Consider the following 9,060-nt stretch of genomic DNA (forward strand, 5'->3'; position numbering starts at 1 on the left):
CCTCAATGCACCGAATTCCCTCACTCACCAAATTCCGAGTTTAGTACTCTGTAGAAGCAGTACTCCGTCGAACTGGACTCCGTGCTACTTACTCCAAAATGGTGCAGCTACATCAGCGCTGGTGTTTCTGGCATAAATATGGAGGGTCCTGTTAAACACCAACAACTCTTGTAGAGTTGTTCCATTAGAGGGTCAGCTGACCACCTGCTCACATTCCTTCAGCATCAGAGTAGACTTTGACATGGAGTAGGCCATTCTCATCAACTAGTTGAAATCACAAGTTATTATATTTGCATAATGCGTTTTATTTACAATGCGGTGTTGAATTGGTATAAACAGATAACCATTTAATACAAGAGGGATAGATTAAAATGTTCAAGATCATCCAGGCTGTCTGAATCTTGACAGTAAATTTGAAAATAAAAATCTTCAAAACTGCTAGGCCATTTCTTCTTTGAGCTTTCTAATTCTACATTTGACTATATTTTGTCACCATTCCTTGCCATCCAATTATCAATAACACGAAGTTCAAGGATAGGAACATACATTCAAGAAGTATGGAGTGAATGAAAGCTTAACCTCTCTCTCTTTTCCCCCCACTCACTCCTCCTCCCCTACAAAGAGCTCCAAAAATGGTGTTCTTACAAACTTATTGACAGATCTGGAGCTAAACAATCTTTTAAAATCCAACATTTGTTCTTGAATGTTTTAAACAAAGTTTTAGTGGCTTTAAGGCATACCACTCCTTTAAGAAATAATCCAGTTCAATGTCTTACTTTGAAATACAAGTTGTATAGATGCTATACAGAACAAAGTTGAATGATCACTATTGTGTTAAGCATATAGAAAACATCCAGGTTCATAATCAATGATTTTGTATAAAGGATCATTTTATGAAAATTAGAAATGAAAAAAATTTCAATTCACATTCAGAAAAAGGTTTGTTATTTACAAAAAGCATTGTCTGGTCTCTACTGGAACCAACACACCAGGCATCAAAATCAGGTATTTCAGGCCACTGTGCAAAAGTTGTGTATCATAACAAGACATGGAGGTTATATAAGAAGTCTGCAATCTTTTTTTCTATGAAATTTATATAAAATAAGTCCTCGAGAATGAGTAATTCTGTTACAGTCCCAGAAGTCTTTTAGCATCTTCACTTTGAGCCATTAAAGCTTCACTAGCATATTTCTGTAACAGCTCCATCTTCTTCCGTTGTACAAGAGCCTCCTCGATCTGTAATGATGAAAATTAAAAATACTATCAAATTATCTCATTCAAAAAAAGTAATCCAAATTGATAATTAGGATAAAGTACTTAATAGAATTATACGCTGTAAAACAGAACAATTCACCACTGTAGAAAGAGCTTGAGAGAAGTCACATTTGAAGCACTCATGACTTGTATTTTCTTAAGAATGTCCTTTGGACAACATCCACCACCTGACGCTCATTTTTAGGGGAACAATGTTTCTGCAACCCATATCTATTCTCACACTGAGTAATTTAAAATAAAAAATATACAAGAGTCCTCACACGATCTGCAGTTCTTCAAACAGAGTCACTGTACTTACTCAGAATTTCTTCAATATTCCCTTACCTCTTTCTGTGACGGTACAGGAACATGAGCTATGAATTTTTGCTGGTTTTCCTCTCCTTCCATCTGTTCCCCACTTTCTTCATCAGACTGAACAGTGTGAAACATAAATAAAGTTAATATATTTTGGGGGGGGGGGAATCCATTGTCTTTATTCTGTTTATAATATGCATTTATTTTAAAGTAATTTTTAAAACACACAAAGATCCAAAAGTTCTGAGATCATGATTTAACACACATTTTTAGCTGCTGGAAGAAACATTAACATTTTATTTCTCTTTTCTAGCTGCTAAACATCACAAATCATTCTACAGGAGGAGAGCAAGACAGCCCAAAGGCTCAAGTAATAACTGACAAAAGTTAATAGAACAATGGCATTCATTATTTAACAAAACAAAAACTGCATCTGGGGCATTATTGTGTACTGACGATATCAGCCACTTTATGCTGCAAGGCAGTTCAAGTCTTACAAACATTTTAATACCAGAGTGTTAAAAATATCCTTTTACAAATGTGCACCAGTGCCAAATCTTTACACACAGGTGGTCATGTTTTTATGCCACTGGAAAAATGAGCCAAGAAATCCTGCCCTGTTTCAGGCACAGAATTAGCGTAATCGGAGTGGAGGTAGAGGAATTTGCAGTGGAATCCATTCCCATGGGCTTCCATCCCTTTCTGGCCCCATTGTTAAACCTCCTCCCCCCCGTCACAACATCACATTTGATGGGATTCTGAGCTCTCCTGAAAATCCCACCAGTTCTGTCCGCCGTGCGCCCAGCAGAAAGTACGCCTGCTTGAAGCAGATGACCTACTGTACAAGTGCTGTACATGGGCCCCACAATGGAGAGATCAATTGTCATTTGGAGGGTGGCAGGCCAACGAGGGATCCAGGACAGAGCAAAATTATGACCTTTTTAGCACTTAGGTCAGATTGGCATGGTGCAGTTTTGAAATCCAACTACAGGGGTAGTTCTGTAGGGTGAGGAATCAAGAAACACAGATACTGGCACAGGTATCTGCCCCTATTATTCAAATGCCCCCATCCTTGCACAGGGTCAGGATAAAGGCATAAGTTCCACCTCATCATACATTCAGCAGTGGAGCAAGGCTTCTAGAGTTTATTTTCCATGGAGTTTCATGCAATCCTTTGTTATACTGGTAAAACACTGTATTTAGTTCAAAAGCTGTAAATTTGCTGTGTTTATAGTGGCAAGTAGAGGCAATGTTTTGGTTGGAGGGATACGGGAGTTTAGATAGCGTCAGCCGTTCTAGGACTTTACGTTGTCAATTTCACTTACATTAAAGTCAAACACAGCTGGGCACAAAATGGTTCTTCACCTCATTACTTACTAAAATATACAATAATTAGGAAAATGCAAAATACACGTGACTATTTGCAGATTAGATTAAAAGCATGATATGATCCATTTAATTGCACTATATACTAGAAATCACAGAGGGATTTTTCGGGAGGTCAGCAGGCGTGGGTGGTGGGTCGGGTGGGAACATTTTTTGTTTGACAGCAGGTCAGGAATCCAACCCGCCGCCATGCGACTTTCCCAGATGTCAGGTATGTCAACACTGAACAGACCCGACACGCAGTGGTGGGGGAGGCAATTTAGGTCATTATGATCTTGTTAAGATCCACTTAAAAATAATTTTGAGCTCACCGTTAAAATTTACGAGGTCACCCACGGGGTCCACACTGCTCGGGGATCATGTCAGGTAAGGAGGTCGGGAGTAGTGTTAGCATGAAATGATCTCTTTACTTGACAGCTGCAAATGTGCTATAAAAGCTCCTATCTCACAGCTGTTCACTTTTCAAGCTCAGAAGCTGTTGCTTACTACATTTGGAAGAGATATTGAGCTTTATGCAGGTTGCAAGTGTTTGGAGTAAACTCTGTATCCAGTGTCACCTCATTGGAACAACCTCTCTCACCACTGACAGATCGCTTCTGTCATCTCAAGTTCACCTGCCATCTATTACATCAGCGCCCTTGAAACTATCCCACCTTGGTCCTCAGAATCCCACCACAATCAGCACCAGGCACACCAGCAGCACCAACAGCAACACCAACCTTCTCCGCAATCAACTGATACTGCACAGGACACGGCATCAGCACCCGACCACATTGCTGCCCGGGAGGCCAAGGATGGCCTCACCATAGCCAGATTTACTTCACTTGATGCTGTACACCTGGCTGCCACATGATGCGTCAGGTTGGCACCACCCCATACCAACACCATAAAGCATCCTTACAATGCCCAAGCCATTCCTTTCACACTCATCACCACTGCGGGGGGGGGGGGGGGGGTACCGTTATGTCTCACCATTCACTGCAACTCACTGAGCCACTTCCAAAGGTGCACCGAAATCTGTCCAAGAACGCAAAGGGTTGAAAATAAAGATTTCAATGTTTGACAGCACATTAACAGAAACTTCACATGAACACGGGCTAAAACACACAAGTGCCTACCCTTGTGTTTTGTTAGTTGGTATGATTGGACTAGATTGAGGGCGAGTGTGAGGGGTGCCTTGTGAGATGGGAAAGTGATAATGTAGACAGAGAGGGATGGTGGAGGTGTAAGGTAAGTTGTTGTGAGTAAGGATGTGCAGGAGTAGGGTAGGGAAGGCAGAGTGATGTGGATGTGATGAGTGGCACAGCAGGATGAGGATGAGTGTGGCTTTGCAGTAACGTTTCATGATCTACTGAGATCATTGAAAGGTTTGCGCCACTGCAGCCTGGTCCTCCTGACGACATCCCTGCTTGGATCCTCCTGTGCAATGCGTTACCGGGCTGCGTTGGTCTCCTGGGGAGGTCTCTTCTGCCCATTGGAAGGGAAGAGGACCTCCCTGCGTGCTGTGACTCCCTGCAAATGTACTATAAAAGCTCCTATCTCACAGCTGTTCACTTTTCAAGCTCAGAAGCTGTTGCTTACTGCATTTGGAAGAGATATTGAGCTTTATGCAGGTTGCAAGTGTTTGGAGTAAACTCTGTTTATGGAGGGAGTCATGGGAGAGCCTGGGTGCAACTGTGCACCTCTGTGCAGAGTTTGTCAGTGTTTGCAGCACCTCAATGCAGTAGAACACTGACAGCACAACTGTCAAAATCAATTTGCACATGGTCCCTTTAAGGAAACCAGCTGATGACGCGTCATTAAGTGACGTCATCAGACCCGCTGCCTTCAACTGGCCGGCAAGCGTGCTGGGCAGACTTAACAAGCCCAATCACGGTAAAATTATTCTACAGAGCAGGCTGGAGCCAGCAGCGAGGTCGGGACCCGCCACCGACCCCGGCTGCACCGGATCCGCCGAGGTAGGGGAAATCATGGCCAAAAATTCTGAAATAGGATATATACAAGCAAAATGACATTCTAATTGATCTTTCTATTTAGTTGAAATTCAAGTGACCTTACTGCTTCACAACTTAAAAATGCTTATCATCTGAATTACATCTCTAATAATTTTCGCCTTATAGAAAATCATGTGATTACTGTCTTACACTTTTGTACACCCAATTCTCTAGAAATCCCAACTGAGCAACAAGGAATGAAAATAGTAAACATTAAAGCTATATATATTATTTATCATTAATTTATAAATCAAAACATTTTGTGTGTAATATTATTTTACAGGTCAAAATGGATGGAATACAATACTGGAAAGTGTGAGGTTATGCACTTTGGCAGGAAAAATCGTAGAGCAAGTTATTATCTTAATGGCAAGAAACTGGAAAGTACTGAAGTACAAAGGGATCTGGGGGTCCTGGTGCACGAAACTCAAAAGGTTAGTATGCAGGTGCAGCAAGTGATTAAGAAGGCCAATGGAATGTTGGCTTTCATTGCTAGGGGGATAGAATATAAAAATAGGGAGGTATTGCTTCAGTTGTACAAGGTATTGGTGAGACCGCACCTGGAATAATGCCTACAGTTTTGGTGTCCATACTTAAGAAAGGACATACTTGCTCTCGAGTCAGTACAAAGAAGGTTCACTCGGTTAATCCCGGGGATGAGGGGATGGACATATGAGGAGAGGTTGAGTAGATTGGGACTCTACTCATTGGAGTTCAGAAGAATGAGAGGCGATCTTATTGAAACATATAAGATTGTGAAGGGGTTGGATCAGGTGGATGCAGGGAAGATGTTCCCGATGATGGGTGAAACTAGAACTAGGGGGCATAGTCTTAGAATAAGGGGCTGCTCTTTCAAAACTGAGATGAGGAGGAACTACTTCACTCAGAGGGTGGTAGGTCCATGGAATATGCTGCCCCAAAAAGCTGTCGAAGCTACATCATTACATAAATTTAAAACAGAAACAGACAGTTTCCTAGAAGTAAAGGGAATTAAGGGTTACGGGGAGCGGGCAGGAATTTGGACATGAGTCTAGGTTTGGATCGGTCATGGCCCTGTGGGTAGCGGAGCGGGCCCAGGGGCCGTGTAGCCTGATCCTGCTCCTATTTCGTGTGTCTAATTCTGTTAGATGCAGGAGATGGTTCTGTGATAGTGGATTGGCAGTTAGGATCAGATCAGCCATGATCTTATTGAATGGCGGAGCAGGCTCGAGGGGCCGATTGGCCTACTCCTGCTCCTATTTCTTATGTTCTTATGTTCTAAAATCCATATTTAAATATTTTTTGTACAGGGAACATTTCTATGGTTTATAACTTGAGAAATGTGTTTTAAAGTGTGTGGGTTATAGTGCCCAAAAATCAATATTAACTACTGTACAGGACATTATACACGCCCATTGAGTAGAATGGGCCTATATAGTTTTGATGAGAGGTGATCCCATTGCAAGGTATAAAATTCTTAGAGGGCTTGACAGGGTAGATGCCGAGAGGCTGTTGCCCCAGGCTGGAGAATCTAGAACTAAGGGTCACAGTCTCAGGATAAGGGGTCAGCCATTTAGGACTGAGCTGAGGAGACATTTCTTTACTCAGAGGGCTGTGAATCTTTGGAATTCTCTACCCTAATGGGCTGTGGATGCTCAGACATTGAGTATATTCAAGGCTGAGATTAATAGATTTTTGGACACTAAGAGAATCAAGGGATATGAGGATAGGGTGGGAAAGTGGAGTTGAGGTAGAAGTTCAACCATGATCTTATTGAATGGTGGAGCAGGCTCAAGGGGCTGTATGGTCGACTCCTGCTATTTGTTATTTTCTTATACATTGATTAGAAATCCTCAGATTTGAAGACTTCATATGGAAGCACTCCGTTTTAATCTTCCCATTGTACACTGTATTTGAAAATGTGAAGCTTGGTTTAAAAAAAAACAAACAGTAATTATACTGCAGTAAACACCTATTCTTTTATGGATTTGAAACTGTTTTAGCCAGGGGCTGATCACCTGCTGTGATCTAGGTGATTTATTTTAAATTTGGAAGACTACTGTATATCTGTGAACAAGAGAAACAGGAGCCATGAAAGAGCAACATTATAAGTGAGGTAGAATGGACTGTAATGTTTTTGTATTTCTACCCTGCGTCAGAAAGTATCCCATACATGTAATTAATATTCTGATTAAAATTTTTGATAATACATTTACCTCATCTTTCACTGCATAAATGTTTACTTCTTCCTCCTCCTCCTCCTCTTCTTTGTCACCTCCACTCTCAAGTCTGGCCTCTTTATCTGCCTTCCATTTTTGAACAGCTTCCATTATGGACTAAAAAGAGGAAAGAAAGTTGAAATATTTGTAATACTCAATTCAAAAACTCAATATATGCAAATTTTGTTCCCATTTTGTTTGCCCTTGCTCAAAATATAAATGCTCATGCTCATCTTGCGATGGAGATGTCTAGGTCACAGACTTCTCTATGTCTGTAATCAATGTTTCTCTTTGATTGCATGCCTGGAAGGCTGAGACACACAGGACAGATATAACTGATCACAATGAAGACTGCCAGATTTCAGCATCTGGGAAGTGTGGGGTTCAATGCTGATATGTCGGATTTATGGAACAAACGCTCTTACTACTGTAGTTCACTGCTGACCTACCACTCCAGATATCAGTTTTAATTGCATTCATATATGATGTGGAGTGTCGAAGACTTTGGTACCAGCAAGCAAAAGCTTTAATATGTACTGTGTGTGTACTACCTTTGTACTGTGTGGGGTATATTTAAATGTGCATTTTGGATTTGGGGTCCTGCCATACCACAAATCATCACAATTGAGGGGATAATGCTGGTAATCACATGCATGCAAACAGAAATTCCTTACTACGTTAATTAAACTAATCCAATGTCTGATGAGAGGAAGTCACTTATGTGCTTTATTAAAATCTAAATCTTTGACATAAGGCAAACATTTGCAAGAGTGGCCGTTAAGCAAGACACTGATTGGAATTAGTGCCCACAAAAAAATAGTAACACTACTAAACTGACAATGCATGATTACAGTCTGCAGAGAACAGATCAACACCATAATTTTATCCTAAACTAGCAGGGGGGGTCCGGCGTTGCCAGGGCAGTTTAAGAGGGTCGCGCGCGGTTGCCAGCCGGCCGCTCCCCCCACTTTGTGTCTCGGGCCGCGCGCGGTTGACGGCCGGCCACTGCCGCTCCGTGTCTCGGGCCGAGCGGTTGACGGCCGGCCGCTGCCGCTCCCCCTACTCTGTGTCTCGGGCCGAGCGGGTTGTGAGGCCCGGCCCGAGTGACCCCAACTCACCTCCCGCTCCGGCTGGCCGACGCAGTTGAGGAAAAGCAGGGGAAAAAATGGCGGCAAAGGTTTCGGGAGGCTGCAGGATTAGGTCCCGCCCGGTGACGCACCGATTGGTCAACCATCAGGTCACTGAACTGTAGGATTGGTCAACCATCACGTCACACAACGCCAATGAGCGGTAGGATTGGTCAAACCGCTAATGAGCAGATTTTTGAACGTTTTTTGTATACTGTCCCGAGACAATTTTTGTCTGACCAAAAATTAAATACACCTATGACACTCCCCTGATCATCAGCTTTCTTTTGATATATGTGTAGGTACGCTCTATAACTTTTCAGTGTATAGCGGACAGACAGACATAGACAGCGGACAGACGGACAGACATACTGCTTTTTTTTATATATATAAACTAGCTGGAGTGGCCGGCGGTGTCGAGCGTTTTTTGAGGGCATGTTGTTGCTGGAAGCTGAGGAGCAGCGACTGGGGGGGGGGAAGAGAGAGAGACGGACTGGGGGGGGGGGGGGGGGAGGAGAGAGAGAGCGACTGGGGGGGCGGGAAGAGAGCGCGACTGGGGGGGGAAGAGAGAGAGCGGACTGGGGGGGGAAGAGAGAGAGGCGACTGGGGGGGGAAGGAGAGAGAGCGACTGGGGGGGGGAGAGAGAGGAGCGGACTGGGGGGGGGAAGAGAGAGAGCGACTTGGGGAGGGGAGGCGAGAGAGAGACGAGACCTACTGGGGGGGGAAGAGAGAGAGCGGACTGGGGGGGGAAGAGAGAGAGCGACTTGGGGGGCAATTGAGGAGAGC

The 9,060-nt window shown here is 43.3% G+C and overlaps 1 long non-coding RNA gene across 1 annotated transcript; it reads right to left on the reverse strand.

The window, feature by feature from the left end:
- Positions 1-281: 281 nt before the first annotated feature.
- On the reverse strand, positions 282-7,256 carry LOC147111138 (uncharacterized). Its single transcript, XR_015080046.1, has 3 exons — positions 7,145-7,256; positions 1,600-1,686; positions 282-1,236 (listed from the first exon to the last, which is right to left on the reverse strand). It is a non-coding gene; the product is annotated as an uncharacterized LOC147111138 (long non-coding RNA).
- Positions 7,257-9,060: the final 1,804 nt, after the last annotated feature.

Source organism: Somniosus microcephalus, chromosome 11 (genome assembly GCF_052327205.1).
Source record: "Somniosus microcephalus isolate GS21.2 chromosome 11, FLI_Smic_1.0, whole genome shotgun sequence".
Lineage (NCBI taxonomy): Eukaryota > Metazoa > Chordata > Chondrichthyes > Squaliformes > Somniosidae > Somniosus > Somniosus microcephalus.